Consider the following 17,858-nt stretch of genomic DNA (forward strand, 5'->3'; position numbering starts at 1 on the left):
TGGCCAGTACAGGATGGGTGACAATCTTTTCTGTGAATTTGTTAGATTTTAGTCTGTTCACATTTGTAAAGTTAATTATATGACTTCACAGAGGATTAAATGGAACAGATGCCACTTGTATATTGCTTTTTGTAATTTCCTCTGCATAACATCAAGCTTTTTGCCATGAAATGTGCATTGCTGTACATATCTTAACTAATAACTTAATGTATTTTATGGCATGGCATAAGAATCTAGGTCTACTCTTATTAATATGACAAATGGAGGATCATTTGGACATGATACATTTAGCTGATGGCCCAAAATTAATAAAAGGTTTCACATCTTTGACATGTCTGTCAATTTCTTATTTGTTCAAATTATCCTGTAAATTTTATTGACCAGCACTGATTATTTTAGTACTTTTTTAGTATTTTATCTCAGAGCACATGCTTACCTTTTTCACAGCCAGATGCCTTTTCCTGTTTTGTTTTCCCATGCAGTGCTTAGGGTAAACAAATGTTTTTAAGGGGGCAGAAAGACTTGTGTCTGTAATGAAATGTCTGTAAACTGAAGCCTTTAGTATTCAGAAAACTTAAGACAGTACACAACTTTTTTTATTAATTTTTATTTTTTTTATTGGACAAAATTACAGCATCAGTCACACGTAGGCTTGAGCCAGGGTATTGGGCTACATTAATATTTCATAGTGCATTGGAGATTTTATAAAGACCAAATGTCAATATCTAGCACAAATCTAGACCAAAACATTTCCGTATCTAAAGAGGAAGAAAGGAACAATGACAGCAGCCGCGGCCCTGTGCGAGCACAAACGCACCAGACAGGTTTGTAGACGAGATGGAGAGCGCGGCTTGCTTTCGTGACGTCACTCATCAGTACTCCTCCAAAGATTTTGGGATGTCTGAAGAATTGTATAATTTATTATGGTTCTTTCTACGGCACAAAACAGCACAAATCGAGCACAAACAAAAGGCACCGTTTTGGGGCGATTTAGACGAGGTGGGGTGGAGAGTGACGTCACTGTCCCGAATCCAATGTTTTATTTCTAAGGAGGGGAAAAATACACAATGTTCATCGTAACGGCACAAACCGGCACAAATTGAGCACAAACAAACGTCACAGTTTTGCAACGATTTAGAACAAATGGGGTGGAGAGTTATGTAACTGCTTAAAAAGTTTTTTTTTAAAATATGTTTAAGAGGGGATCGTAGTTGCAATGTTTCTTTCAATGGCACAAACCGGCACAAATCGAGCACAAACAAACGACACCGGTTTGGTGCGATTTAGACGAGGTGGGGTGGAGAGTGACGTCACTGCCCCGAATTATATTTGATATTTCTAAAGGAGGGGATATAGATACCATGTTAATTTTAACGGCACAAATCAGCACAAACCAAGCACAAACGAAAGACACATTTTGTGTGCGATTCAGAAGAAATGGGGTGGAGAATGACGTCACAGCTCCCGAATTAAATTTGCTATATCTGCGAAAGGAAAATGGATACAATGTTTGTTTTAACGGCACAAACCAGCACAAACAGAGCACAAACGAATGACACTGGTTTGGAGCGATTTGAACGATATGGGGTGGAGAGTGACGTAACACAACCAAAAAAATAATCATCAATATCTCAAACTCCAAACCAGCACAAATGTTCGTTTTTACGGCACAAATCAGCACAAATACAGCACAAACCATTGGCATAGTTTTGGAGATTATTTCGTTTTATGGGGTGCCAACTTCACGGAGGTCTTCTAAAGGCATTGACGATGTAAAGTTGTGCTATCTGCCCGTTTTCGTCAATGGGCGTGTTCGTGGCGTCGATGATTCGCCATGAAACAGGAAGTTGTAGTAACTTGGCTATAAATGCCCAGATCTGCATGAAATTTTACATATTTGACAAGAGTCCCACCCTGAACAAATCTACATGCCGACATTCACCCACAGTCATAGCGCCACCTGCTGGCAACAGGAAGTGGCCTTTAACAAAGCAGCCCCCGCCGCTTGTTTGACCGACATGTACGAAATTTCTGTGGTACATCTACCATGTCCAGACGCACAGAAAAGTCTCTTGGAGCGATGCCCTAAACTCAACAGGAATTCAGCCATTTCTAATTTTACCGCCATGTTTGGATGATTTACTCATTACGTACTTTAACTAACTCCTCCTAGGGCTTTAGTCGGATCGACATCACATTTCTGCTGTGCCTTCTAAAGGCATTGACGATGTAAAGTTGTGCTATCTGTGCGTTTTCGTCCATGGGCGTGTCCGTGGCGTCGATGATTCGCCATGAAACAGGAAGTTGTTGTAACTTGGCTGTAAATGCCCAGACCTGCACGAAATTTTACATATTTGACAAGAGTCCCGTCCTGAACAAATCTACATGCCGACATTCACCCACAGTCATAGCGCCACCTGCTGGCAACAGGAAGTGACCTTTAACGAAGCAGCCCCGGCCGCATGTTTGACCGACCTGTACGAAATTTCTGTGGTACATCTACCATGTCCAGACGCACAGAAAAGTCTCTTGGAGCGATTCCCTAAACTCGACAGGAAGTCCGCCATTGCTAATTTTACCGCCAGTTTTGGATGATTTACTCATTACGTACTTTAACTAACTCCTCCTAGGGATTTAGTCTGATCGATTTCACATTTCTGCTGTGCCTTCTAAAGGCATTGACGATGTAAAGTTGTGCTATCTGTGCGTTTTCGTCCATGGGCGTGTCCGTGGCGTCGATGATTCGCCATGAAACAGGAAGTTGTTGTAACTTGGCTGTAAATGCCCAGATCTGCACGAAATTTTACATATTTGACAAGAGTCCCGTCCTGAACAAATCTACATGCCGACTTTCACCCACAGTCATAGCGCCACCTGCTGGCAACAGGAAGTGACCTTTAATGAAGCAGCGTAGCAAATTCACAGCCACAACAGCTGAGCTGCAAAATATGCAACGTGGCCACCTCACACCCCGACGCGCTACAGGTGCGAGGGCCCGCCCATCGCTGCTTGCAGCTTTAATTTTTTTTTTTTTTTTCTTTTTTCTTTTTTCTGCAAAGTAAGTGCCATTTTCGGGGCCGCAACATGCTCAAAAACTCACCAAATTTGGCACACATGTCAGGACTGGTGAAAAATTTCGTATTTTGTGGGTTTCGCGGATGGGCGGGGCAAAATGGCAGGCTAGCGCCACCTAGAAAATTGGAAAAAATTAGCCCCTCGTCCACGTTCAACCTACATGCACGAAATTTGGTGGGGACGTGTATCATGTCAAGACGCACAAAAAAGCCTCAAGAACCCATACCCTAAACTCGACAGGAGGTCCGCCATTTTGAATTTGGCGGCCATTTTTGGACGATTTACAGACTCCGTACTTTAACGAACTCCTCCTAGGGATTTAGTCGGATCGACTTAAAATTTCTGCCGTGCCTTCTAAAGGCATTGACGATGTAAAGTTGTGCTATCTGCGCGTTTTCGTCGATGGGCGTGTCCGTGGCGTCGAAGATTCGCCATGAAACAGGAAGTTGTAGTAACTTGGCTGTAAATGCCCAGATCTGCACGAAATTTTACACATTTGACAAGAGTCCCGCCCTGAACAAATCTACATGCCGACATTCACCCACAGTCATAGCGCCACCTGCTGGCGACAGGAAGTGACCTTTAACGAAGTAGCCCCCGCCGCTTGTTTGACCGACATGTACGAAATTTCTGTGGTACATCTACCATGACCAGACGCACAAAAAAGCCTCAAGAACCCATACCCTAAACTCGACAAGAAGTCCGCCATTTTGAATTTGGCGACCGATTTGGGACGATTTACACACTCCGTACTTTAACGAACTCCTCCTAGGGATTTAGTCGGATCAACTTCAAATTTCTGCTGTACCTTCTAAAGGCATTGATGATGTAAAGTTGTGCTATCTGCGCGTTTTCGTCAATGGGCGTGTCCGTGGCGTCGATGATTCGCCATGAAACAGGAAGTTGTAGTAACTTGGCTGTAAATGCCCAGATCTGCACGAAATTTTACACATTTGACAAGAGTCCCGCCCTGAACAAATCTACATGCCGACATTCACCCACAGTCATAGCGCCACCTGCTGGCGACAGGAAGTGACCTTTAACGAAGCAGCCCCCGCCGCTTGTTTGACCGACATGTACGAAATTTCTGTGGTACATCTACCATGACCAGACGCACAAAAAAACCTCAAGAACCCATAACCTAAACTCGACAGGAAGTCCGCCATTTTGAATTTGGCGACCGATTTGGGACGATTTACACACTCCGTACTTTAACAAACTCCTCCTAGGGCTTTAGTTGGTTCGACATCACATTTCTGCTGTGCCTTCTAAAGGCATTGACGATGTAAAGTTGTGCTATCTGCCCGTTTTCGTCAATGGGCGTGTTCGTGGCGTCGATGATTCGCCATGAAACAGGAAGTTGTAGTAACTTGGCTATAAATGCCCAGATCTGCATGAAATTTTACATATTTGACAAGAGTCCCACCCTGAACAAATCTACATGCCGACATTCACCCACAGTCATAGCGCCACCTGCTGGCAACAGGAAGTGGCCTTTAACAAAGCAGCCCCCGCCGCTTGTTTGACCGACATGTACGAAATTTCTGTGGTACATCTACCATGTCCAGACGCACAGAAAAGTCTCTTTGAGCGATGCCCTAAACTCAACAGGAATTCAGCCATTTCTAATTTTACCGCCATGTTTGGATGATTTACTCATTACGTACTTTAACTAACTCCTCCTAGGGCTTTAGTCGGATCGACATCACATTTCTGCTGTGCCTTCTAAAGGCATTGACGATGTAAAGTTGTGCTATCTGTGCGTTTTCGTCCATGGGCGTGTCCGTGGCGTCGATGATTCGCCATGAAACAGGAAGTTGTTGTAACTTGGCTGTAAATGCCCAGACCTGCACGAAATTTTACATATTTGACAAGAGTCCCGTCCTGAACAAATCTACATGCCGACATTCACCCACAGTCATAGCGCCACCTAGTGGCAACAGGAAGTGACCTTTAACGAAGCAGCCCCTGCCGCATGTTTGACCGACATGTACGAAATTTTTGTGGTACAATTAACATATCCAGATGCACAGAAAAGTCTCTTGGAGCGATGCCCTAAACTCAACAGGAAATCGGCCATTTCTAATTTTACCGCCATTTTTGGATGATTTACTCATTACGTACTTTAACTAACTCCTCCTAGGGATTTAGTCGGATCGACTTAAAATTTCTGCTGTGCCTTCTAAAGGCATTGACGATGTAAAGTTGTGCAATCTGCGCGTTTTCCTCAATGGGCGTGTCCGTGGCGTCGATGATTCGCCATGAAACAGGAAATTGTAGTAACTTGGCTGTAAATGCCCAGATCTGCACCAAATTATACACATTTGACAAGAGTCCCGCCCTGAACAAAACTACATGCCGACATTCACCCACAGTCATAGCGCCACCTGCTGGCAACAGGAAGTGACCTTTAATGAAGCAGCGTAGCAAATTCACAGCCACAACAGCTGAGCTGCAAAATATGCAACGCGGCCACCTCACACCCCGACACGCTACAGGTGCGAGGGCCCGCCCATCGCTGCTTGCAGCTTTAATTATTATTATTTTTTTTTTATTTTTTCTGCAAAGTAAGTGCCATTTTCGGGGCCGCAACATGCTCAAAAACTCACCAAATTTGGCACGCATGTCAGGACTGGTGAAAAATTTCGTATTTTGTGGGTTTCGCGGATGGGCGGGGCAAAATGGCACGCTAGCGCCACCTAGAAAATTGGAAAAAATTAGCCCCTCGTCCACGTTCAACCTACATGCACGAAATTTGGTGGGGACGTGTATCATATCAAGGCGCACAAAAAAGCCTCAAGAACCCATACCCTAAACTCGACAGGAGGTCCGCCATTTTGAATTTGGCGGCCATTTTTGGACGATTTACAGACTCCGTACTTTAACGAACTCCTCCTAGGGATTTAGTCGGATCGACTTAAAATTTCTGCTGTGCCTTCTAAAGCCATTGACGATGTAAAGTTGTGCTATCTGCGCGTTTTCGTCAATGGGCGTGTCCGTGGCGTCGAAGATTCGCCATGAAACAGGAAGTTGTAGTAACTTGGCTGTAAATGCCCAGATCTGCACGAAATTTTACACATTTGACAAGAGTCCCGCCCTGAACAAATCTACATGCCGACATTCACCCACAGTCATAGCGCCACCTGCTGGCAACAGGAAGTGACCTTTAACGAAGCAGCCCCCGCCGCTTGTTTGACCGACATGTACGAAATTTCTGTGGTACATCTACCATGACCAGACGCACAAAAAAGCCTCAAGAACCCATACCCTAAACTCGACAGGAAGTCCGCCATTTTGAATTTGGCGACCGATTTGGGACGATTTACACACTCCGTACTTTAACGAACTCCTCCTAGGGATTTAGTCGGATCAACTTCAAATTTCTGCTGTACCTTCTAAAGGCATTGACGATGTAAAGTTGTGCTATCTGCGCGTTTTCGTCGATGGGCGTGTCCGTGGCGTCGATGATTCGCCATGAAACAGGAAGTTGTAGTAACTTGGCTGTAAATGCCCAGATCTACACGAAATTTTACACATTTGACAAGAGTCCCGCCCTGAACAAATCTACATGCCGACATTCACCCACATTCATAGCGCCACCTAGTGGCAAGAGGAAGTGACTTTTAACGAAGCAGCCCCCGTCGCATGTTTGACCGACATGTACGAAATTTCTGTGGTACATCTACCATGTCCAGACGCACAGAAAAGTCTCTTGGAGTGATGCCCTAAACTCAACAGGAAGTCAGCCATTTCTAATTTTACCGCCATTTTTGGATGATTTACTCATTACGTACTTTAACGAACTCCTCCTAGGGCTTTAGTCGGATCGACATCACATTTCTGCTGTGCCTTCTAAAGGCATTGACGATGTAAAGTTGTGCTATCTGTGCGTTTTCGTCCATGGGCGTGTCCGTGGCGTTGATGATTCGCCATGAAACAGGAAGTTGTTGTAACTTGGCTGTAAATGCCCAGACCTGCACGAAATTTTACATATTTGACAAGAGTCCCGTCCTGAACAAATCTACATGCCGACATTCACCCACAGTCATAGCGCCACCTAGTGGAAACAGGAAGTGACCTTTAACGAAGCAGCCCCTGCCGCATGTTTGACCGACATGTACGAAATTTTTGTGGTACAACTAACATATCCAGACGCACAGAAAAGTCTCTTGGAGCGATGCCCTAAACTCAACAGGAAATCGGCCATTTCTAATTTTACCGCCATTTTTGGATGATTTACTGATTACGTACTTTAACTAACTCCTCCTAGGGATTTAGTCGGATCGACTTCAAATTTCTGCTGTGCCTTCTAAAGGCATTGACGATGAAAAGTTGTGCAATCTGCGCGTTTTCCTCAATGGGCGTGTCCGTGGCGTCGATGATTCGCCATGAAACAGGAAATTGTAGTAACTTGGCTGTAAATGCCCAGATCTGCACCAAATTGTACACATTTGACAAGAGTCCCGCCCTGAACAAAACTACATGCCGACATTCACCCACAGTCATAGCGCCACCTGCTGGCAACAGGAAGTGACCTTTAATGAAGCAGCGTAGCAAATTCACAGCCACAACAGCTGAGCTGCAAAATATGCAACGCGGCCACCTCACACCCCGACGCACTACAGGTGCGAGGGCCCGCCCATCGCTGCTTGCAGCTTTAATTACAGGTTTGTTTTTCCTTCATATTTAGTTGATCTTTTATTGTAGAAATCATACATGTAAAAAGAGATTTGACATCAGAATGTAAATGTTGCTCCTTTCTGTAGTTCAGTCAATGATACTGAATCTCTTTTGCTCATGTTGTGCTTATAATTCAGTGCTTTATAATACAAACACAGACGTTGTTTTCTAGTTCTTATAAGTTATATACATTTCTTTTTATGTGAGCTTGAATCAAACTTTTACATTGAGTTTTTTATTTGTTGAATATCTCACTTGAGTACAAACTAACTTTATTTTGGGATATCCAATTAAACTGAATTAAAGCAGTCTGTGTATTGCAATGTTTAGTTTGATTCATGCGGTGTGTGTGTGTGTGTGTGTGTGTGTGTGTCTCCTGCAGCTGGTCCCACAGTGAAGCCCTCAGTGTCTCTGCTGCCGCCCTCTTCTCTGCAGATCTCTGGAGACTCAGCCGCACTGCTCTGCCTGCTCAGCTCTTACTCTCCACAGGGGGCGCTAGTGAGCTGGACACTGGACGGGTCAGAGGTCACCGAGGGGGTTCTGACCAGCGCAGAGAGCCAGCAGGACGGCCGCTACAGCCGCAGTAGCGTCCTGACCCTCAGCAAAGCACGCTGGGAAGAGGGAGAGCTGTACGTCTGCAGAGTAACACATGATGGAGCTCCTCATGAGGTCTCGTTCCACAAGAGCTCTGAGTGCTGATGTTTCTCTCCTGAAGATGAGCCGTATCTGAGTGTCCTGTGTCAGGCAGGATTCATATGAGTCTAGTGCTGCAGCTGGAGTGCTTTACAACTCAATACTCAAACAGTGTGTGTGTGTGTGTGTGTGTGCGTGTGTTTGCTGCAACATTCAATAAAGCTTCTCAACAAGTTCACTTTGTGTCTGACAACATCATTCAACTAACAGATGAAGATGCAGGAGCTTTTCAGAAGGTTGATGTGGCAGTAAATGTCAAATAAAGCTCTTGGGGTTTGAACATGGTCTCTGGAGACAGAGCTGCTCTATTCTGAGAGATCACAATCACTCCACCCTTACAATGCAAATGGGCTTTCAGTCTCACTCTCTGATTGGTCACATCATCTGGACTGGAACACTTTCACTTCTGCAAATGAAGGTGCTGGTATTTAAAAAACAAAAATATAATAAAATAATTAAAGTGACTGAATGCAGTGTGTTCAGTTTGACTGACAGGATTATATATTACACCTAAAACATGATGATTATAATAAAACACTGACTCATTCTCTTCATAAACACAAGATTGTTGTAGATTGTAAATATATAGTGTTATTAGTGTGTGAAAACACAATCATAAATCATTCTTCAAACCTGGAAGATGATGCTGAAAGTCATGTTTGTTGGTTGATGAAGAAGAGCTCTTGATGATGTCATGTTCAGTTCATAGAGCTATAAACACATTGGAGTGAAGTGTGTGTTGATCATATAAAACACACTCTGAATGCAAAAGCTGCTGTAGACTGTGAGCTCACGACGAGACCGAAGAGAGATCAGGACGAGATACAGACTCACCTCGGACTCATCAGAGTCGAACAGCTTTACTGACGGGGTTAAACAACGGCTTTACATGGCCGAAGCACAGTCACAGTAAACATACTCACATACACACTTACACACAAATAGACACAGCTAAATATATGTATATATATATATATATATCAAATAGGTTATATGGGCCATTCTACAAAATTGGTTCAAATTTAGACAAAACATGAGCAGAAACTGTCTAACAAAAGCTTATTTGATGTCTATTTTAGAGTAAAAACTTTATAATCTATCCAAAACTAGCCAACAAAATGTTGTCTTTCATATTTCATACAGTATGTAACAGTGTGCATCTCTGCATTCATTCATTCACTCACACACAGACACCCGATTCATATTTAAGCAGTCTTTTTGTGTTTACAGAAACTATTCTATATCGCGATTAGAACAAATCTCAGTAGGCTATAGCAATATAGTTTGGATTTGTTCATATAAAAACAACGTTTACTAATGTAGGATCAAGAGTGAATGAATGGCACAGATGCGATATACGTGTCTGTGCCATTCATGCATTCACACACAGACACGCAATTCATAATATAAAGTCTTTTAGCAGTTTACAGACACTGAATCCGCTCCTCGAAATGAAATTACCAGCACTTCTAAGGTAACTTTTCCAGGATTATTACCATAGTATTATTTCTCAGAGCGCAGCAAAACGAGGTAAAGTACAAGATTCTTATTAATGTTTTATCCAGCTGATGTGGGCATTGGCATGGCTTGCCTCAACATTTGCGTTTGAATAGCGGGCGCGTGTCACATTAACACGTAATAAACTATAATGAGCTGAAAGGAAAAAGACTAACATCTCTCGTTTCACAAAATTCACGGTTCGGTTCGATACGATACACTTGTGTCACGGTTCGGTTCGGTACGGTTCAGTACGTTTAAATACAGCAAAAAGAAAGAAATGGCAGAGAAATTTCCTTGATTTAATTTTTTTATTATAATTTTATTAAAACTAACATCATAAAGTATAATATTTTTTAACTTTGAGCAATGATGGAACTATAGAACTATAGGCCTACTAGACTTTTCTTAGGAGCATATAAAACAAAACAGCTCCTTGGACAAAATGAAATGTAATATTGCAGTAGTTGTAAACAAAGGTTTATTTTAGTTTAGATTAAAGGGCATATTGCAGGTTAGAGGACCCAACGAGTCAATGCATATAAAAACAATGTAGGAACTAGATTTTCTTTAAAATATACGTATAAACACGCTACAGAAGCTTCTGCAGTCGTTTTTGTGAGAAAATTTTACTTCCGCGTCTGAAAATGGGCGTGGCGGGCGTGACGCAATGAGCGGGAGAGCCGTCGATTCACACAACAGGAAAACAATGGATCGCATGACATTTCGGACGCTGAGGAAATACTCGTATGACGGATCAAGCCATAAAGTTATGAGCCTGCTATGCTAAAGAGATCAGGGACAGGCCAGGATAATGTCCGACAGAACGGTCAGAGAAAAATTGAGCTGTGATGTGAGGAGAACCAGTGGAGAACAGGACAGGTGCCTTTTAGGTGAGAGACGTGCTTATAGTATACACGTTCGCTAACGATATACACTGTGCTCACAATATTGTACAGATTATTATGATCCTATAACAGGCCAGCAGACATTAGTATGTTTAGGGTAGATTTATATACTATTAAATGTATAAAAACTTTACTTGAGTATATTTCTATACTAAAAGCATAGGCTATACTCAGGTACATTTTTAATACATATTTTTCACCTAGGTTATAACATAAACAGAACATTAAAGATTTGAGTATTTAAACAACCAATTTTGTTTTTCAATTACAAGTTCTATTAAGGGCATGACATGACAAAGTTACCTATATAACACTATTTGATGCCATTGGTAGTATACGACGATCAATATTCTTGCTTCGGCATACCATGATGTTGAACTCCATCATATCTCCAAGATGCTAATCATTTGATCTGAAGTGAACGCTACACACGACCGCGTTTTCCGAGCCGATGCAGAGGAGAAATCCCGTCTGTTCACCTGCTCAAACCGCACCAGGAACGAAAGATAGGCTATATAGCACCGTCCCTTTTATTGTAATGGAAACTTGTGGACTCGATCTTGAAGTCCTGACAGGCTGGAGTTTTTGCAATCTCCACAAACACAATAATTTACCATGACGATGATCAATTAAAATGCATTAAGCTAACGAAAGCACACTGACTGACGAGCGCTCTCACTGAACACCAGCCTGCTCTCCTCTGAGCCGAGGCTGAGGCTCCCTGATATGACGTCAAATGACGCGATGTTGAAAAAAAAAGCCGTTTTTACTAGCAGTCCAAGAAACGCTCACTTTATCTTCTAAATTAGTGCCCTTATGTTGTTTTAAAACATTTTAAATCCTGCATTAACTTTTCATATGGTATTTTCATACAAGGTTATCTATAAATTTCGATTTTTTTTTTACCTGCAATATGCTCTTTAACATTTGAGGGCAGCAATTGTATTCATAAAGTCAAAATACAACCGACGTGATGTTACTTGAAAGCATTATAGCCTACTATTCCTGCCAAACTTACAGATAGTTGTGTTATACAGTAAATCCATGGTGATGTTGCTGATCTGTGGACACTGGATAGTTCATTCATGGCACAATGTTTCTTCCTAGTTTCCACGTCAGCGCTGTTTGATCCGTTAATAATGGAGAAATGTGAATGTTTCTCACTAGATCTCGCAACGATGTTTGTAACAAACTGATCGTTGTACAGCCGAGTTACAAATTAAATAAGAACGTCTATTCTAATTTCCTTTTTTAAAGATGGTTGAAAACAGAGTTCATGGAACATACTGCAAGTTCAAAATCTCCTTCCGTGTATTTCACACAAAACATACACACACGCGGGACTATAGACATTGCCTTTGGACTTATGCACACACACTTACTCTCATACAACGGGCTTTATATTGTTGTGGTGTATTATTGTTTGTGTGTATGTTTTGTGTGAAATACACGGAAGGAGATTTTGAACTTGCAGTATGTTCCATGAACTCTGTTTTCAACCATCTTAAAAAAAGGAAATTAGAATAGACGTTCTTATTTAATTTGTAACTCGGCTGTACAACGATCAGTTTGTTACATAGTGGTGGCCCGTACGGGGACGTTCTGTTTTTTTTTTTGTGAAATTGTTTCTTTGTTGTTCCTGGTTATGGATGAAGAGATAAATGTAAATGATGGAATGAAATCTCAGAATGGAAATGCTAATGAAAATATACAAGTTGTAAATACCAATAACTCTGATGCTGGTGCTCCAGACTCAAGAATGAGTTTGGGTGTAACATCAGCTGCAGATTTCACTGCTGGTCCGTTTGTAACTAGACGTAATCCTACCGGTGAAATAACATCTATGCTTAGCTCCTTGTATATTTCTGATGATGAGGAAAAATCTGATGATGAGGATGATGATGATGAGGAAAGCAGTGTATTGAATGTGAATGTGTTACAAACAATGCAAACTGAAGTTGATAAACTTAAAGTGGATTTATTGGCTCTTAGTGCTAGAGTACAAACAAATGAAAATGATTGTAAGCAGTCAGTGGACAGTTCGATTAATAGAGAAACTAGTTTTCGTGAGGCAGTGGACGCTGGCTTGGCAGATTTGGAAGAATTTTTCCGCAAATCACAGGAAAAGTTGGAGAGAGCGGTATTTGATTGTTTTCTCAGAAGAGATGCAAAATGGGAGAATCAATTGAAAAAGCTGCGAATTTCCAGTACACCTTCTTATCTGTCTAGATTACAGCCCTATTCCCCAACTACTCCCATATCTTCGATTCATGATTATAGAAAGACCACGTTTACATCTAGTGTTAACTTTCCCACTGCCCAGACAGGCAATGCTACTTATGATGTAACCTCTGTAAATAATCCTGTATCTAATGTGCCTACCCCTCCAGTGGTTCCCAGTATCTCATCTTTCAGCGGCCGGCCCCCAATTCGGTTGGAGTTTCCGACGTTTGGCGAGTCTTCTGAGACTTCGGACGTGCTCAACTTTATTGAACAGTGTGAGAACTATCTTAACATCAGACCCCTTCCAAGTGTGGAGCTGGTCGGCACCCTGAGCACGGTTCTTAAAGGACCTGCCCTGAGTTGGTGGAAGGCTGAGAGGAACAAGGTGACTGATTGGCAATCGTTCAAAGAGGCATTTATGGATGCGTTTCTTCCAGATGATTACCTCGCTGAGGTGGAGGATAAGCTGCGGTCTCTGGTGCAGCTGCCGCGTCAACACCTAAGAGATTTCGCTTACGATTACAGAGCCCTCTGTCTTAAGTGGAAACCTGATATGGCTGAAGAAGAGATGGTGAGCCGCATCCTTAACAACACAAATCCCAGGGTGGCAGGCTGTTTGAGGGGAACGGTGAAAACAGTGGAACAACTGGTAAAAGTGGGTTCAATGGTGGAAAAAGACTGCATGGGAGTTAAGGATTACTGGCAGAAGGTGGATTGTCAGAATGGGAAGGAAAAGGCCAATAAAAGACCAAGTGAACGGAATAACTCTAAAAGTCTAGCAGGATTATCCATTGCGCAACCACACCCTATAAGTTCCCTGTTAGTAGTCCCGGTAACAATAAAAGGGAAAGAGGTGAAGGCTGTACTAGATACTGGGAGCACTTACACCCTAATGCAAGAAAGTCTGTGGAAACAGTTAGGGGGTGAACCAAGTGCTAACCCTCTGGTACCTCTTCAGCAATTCATTATGGCAGACGGGAAGATACATCAAGCATTCAATAAGAAAACCATCTGTTACAATTGGCATGAGAAAGTATGTGGGGTGGATATATCATGAAGGATGCTCATTTGGCATTTCCCCTGATAGCAGGTTTGGATTTCCTCAGAGCCACTGAAGCTGTAGTGGATGTAGGCCAAGGGAGATATGGTCTGAAAGTGGGCAAGGGGTATATGTATCATTCTTTTATAACGACTACCATAAATCCTGGAGGTGTTACGATACCAGTAGGAGAGAGAAAACCCACTTCTGCGACCGTGAGTCTTTATTATGCCTTGCCTTCTACAGGACATCTCTCTCTCTCTTCGCCTGATGTGGAAGTTACTCCTAAATGGGACTCCGACAATCAGGAAGAGTTACTGAAGCTGATTGAGACCTGGCCTCACACCACTTCCCAGCTGCTCGGGAAAACATCGGTAGAACAACACAAGATCATACTATGTGATGAGCTGCCTGTTAGATCTCGGGCATACAGAGTGTCGCCTTTAAAAAAAAAAAAAATTGATGAGCAAGTCAGTCTGATGCTAAGAGACCACATTATCGAGCCCTCCTGCTCCCCATGGTCGTCTCCCGTAGTCCTGGTCCCTAAACCGGATGGGTCCTACAGGTTCTGCATCGACTATAGGAAGTTGAATAGTAAGACCATACCTGACGCATATCCGATGCCTCTCATTCATGACATCCTTGAATCCATGGAAGGCGCCTCATGGTTCACAACATTGGATTTGCGATCAGGATACTGGCAAGTGGAAATGGAGGAGGAAAGTAAGAATAAAACAGCCTTTATCACCACCCAGGGGCTGTTCCAATTCCGTTCTATGCCTTATGGACTCAGAAATGCTGCAGCCACTTTCCAGAGGCTGATGGAAAAAGTCTTAGGAGAATTGAGAGGGCAGTTTTGCTTTGTATATATTGATGACATTATAATATATTCCCGGACAATAAAAGAGCATGTACAACACCTGAATGCCATTCTACACAGACTTCATCAGGCTTCACTTACTCTCAACATGAAGAAGTGCCACTTCTTTAAACGACAGTTAAAATTCCTGGGACACATCGTGTCGGAGAAAGGGGTGGAAGTGGATCCTGAAAAGACCCTGGCGGTGTCAGATTATCCCACGCCCAAAGATCTTAAAGCCCTCCAACGCTTCTTGGGATTAGCTGGATGGTATCACAAATTCATTCCACGCTTCGCTGACATCACTGCGCCCCTGAACCATCTAAAGAAGAAAGGAGTAAAATGGGACTGGACTCCAGAATGCCAAACCAGTCTGCAGACTATCAAACGGAAATTGCAAGACCCACCTGTCCTAATGCAGCCGGACCTCAATCTACCATTCCAGGTTCACACGGACGCCAGCGATGTGGGCCTAGGAGCTATTCTCTCCCAGCTTACCTCTGAAGGGGAGAGAGTAATAGCCTATGCCTCAAGAACCTTGAGAGGACCAGAGGTAAACTATTCTACCTCGGAAAAAGAGTGTCTAGCGGTGGTCTGGGCAGTGGAAAAATGGAGACATTACCTGGAAGGAAGGCCATTTGACATTTACAGTGATCATGCTGCTTTAACGTGGGCCTTTAATTGTCCAAAGACATCTTCTCGGTTAACTCGATGGACTCTGAGATTGCAGCAATTTACATTCCAAGTGCATCTTCGGAAAGGATGTCTTAATTTGGGACCAGATGCCTTGTCTCGAGCTTATGGGCCGTTGGAAAGAGACAGTGCACACTGTATGACTATAACCCCTCCCAGATATGTATCCGACATACCTCACACTCTAGGAGAAATCTCGCAGGCCCAAAGCCGAGACAGTAATATTGCTCTCCTGCTGGGGAATCCCCAGACTAGTAAAAGGCAAGATCAAAGGATTACCTTCGTAGAACACCAGGGGGTGGTATATCGGCGCATACCAATCAAGAATGATGGAGAGCGGTTCCAGTTGGTTGTGCCGCAGGAGCTGATACCGGGTTTCTTACATTACTTCCACGATAACCCACTGGGAGGACATCTAGGCCGACTAAAAACCTTGCTGCGACTTTTAGAAGTAGCGTGGTGGGTGTCCGTCCGTAAGGATGTTTGGCAGTATGTCAAAGGATGTGAAATATGTCAAAAATATAAACATGAAAATACTAGACCAAGTGGCTTCCTACAGCATACCCAGGTTAATGAACCAGGACACACTTTGGGGATGGATTTCATGGGTCCATTTCCTCTGAGTAAGAAACGAAACGCATACCTTCTAGTGATTGTTGACTATTTCACAAAGTGGGTGGAGTTGTTCCCCCTGCGAGATAGCAAGACGCTGAAAGTAGTTTAAATACTCAGAGAAGAAATATTTACCCGATGGGGGGTGCCTAAATACCTGGTGTCAGACCGAGGAGCACAATTTACATCCAAGGTGCTAGCGGAACTATGTCGGTCTTAGGGAAGCATCCAGAAACTCACTACCAGCTATCATCCGCAAACTAACCTGACTGAAAGAGTCAACAGGACAGTAAAGACCATGATTGCGTCCTATGTAGGACAATATCATCAGACGTGGGATCAGTGGTTACCGGAGCTAAGGTTCACCATCAATACAGCTCACCAAGAGACCACCGGTAGAGCTCCGGCGGAGTTAATGTTGGGTCGTCAGCTTAATGGACCTCTGGAGAGGTTGATCCTTAGACCCCCCACGCCTGACCAAGTTTCCTATACTCTAGTCGAACGTCAAAACAAGATGGCAGAGGAGGTAAAACTCCGAGTTGGGGTACAACAAACCAGACAAGCTAGATATTATAATGCCCGACGGAAGGATGCGCAATTCAAGCCGGGAGATCTAGTCTGGATTAGGACTCACCCTCTCTCGTTTGCCGCCACTAAATTCGCTGCCAAGCTAGCGCCCAAGTGGGAGGGTCCAGCTGAGATTTTAAAAAGGATGGGGCCAATAAATTACACAGTGAGTTGGGGCAGTCCACTTAAAACAGATGTTATAAATGTGGTTAATCTAAAGCGCTGGTACGGACAATCTCCACCTATGCCGAAGGCTGGGGGGGGGGGGGGATCTATGTAGCGTGGCCACATAGGAGGAAAGTTTAGATATGGTTAGTGACTATTATTTAATGTTTAGTCACGGGAATTTCCTAACTTTTTCTACTTTACTCTTTACTCTGAATGCCTTGCTATTGTACTGTATTTGCATCCCAAGGTCTGTGCGCGCTTGAACATGTGATGACGTTTGTCACGTGGGCGTTGGTCACAGGTAAACAGGAAAAGACTTTTAGTTTGCCATAAAAGGAACCGGAAAACTAAGGTTCAAGAGAAGCGTCTTCTCATTCACAAAACCGGCCGGTGTTTATGTGGATTTTCCCGGGTTCGATTGTCTTAGAAGCGCCGACTCGCCGTTCCTCAGTGGAGAACTTCTATTGGCTCGTTGCCAGGATTACTTTTCGAGGACTTAAGCCTGTCATCCCCGCTTTTGATCACGCTCACGGTGTTGACATTCCTTCTGGTGAGGCTGATCTTAACACACACTCACACACACACACGCGGGACTATAGACATTGCCTTTGGACTTATGCACACACACTTACTCTCATACAACGGGCTTTATATTGTTGTGGTGTATTATTGTTTGTGTGTATGTTTTGTGTGAAATACACGGAAGGAGATTTTGAACTTGCAGTATATTCCATGAACTCTGTTTTCAACCATCTTAAAAAAAGGAAATTAGAATAGACGTTCTTATTTAATTTGTAACTCGGCTGTACAACGATCAGTTTGTTACATGTTATTAGTGGCGAAT

The 17,858-nt window shown here is 43.2% G+C and overlaps 1 pseudogene; it reads left to right on the forward strand.

The window, feature by feature from the left end:
• The first annotated feature begins 715 nt into the window (after window positions 1–715).
• On the forward strand, window positions 716–8,454 carry LOC148964993 (immunoglobulin lambda constant 7 pseudogene; annotated as a pseudogene).
• Window positions 8,455–17,858: the final 9,404 nt, after the last annotated feature.

This window comes from Pimephales promelas, chromosome 25 (assembly GCF_988280905.1).
Source record: "Pimephales promelas chromosome 25, fPimPro1.hap1.1, whole genome shotgun sequence".
Lineage (NCBI taxonomy): Eukaryota > Metazoa > Chordata > Actinopteri > Cypriniformes > Leuciscidae > Pimephales > Pimephales promelas.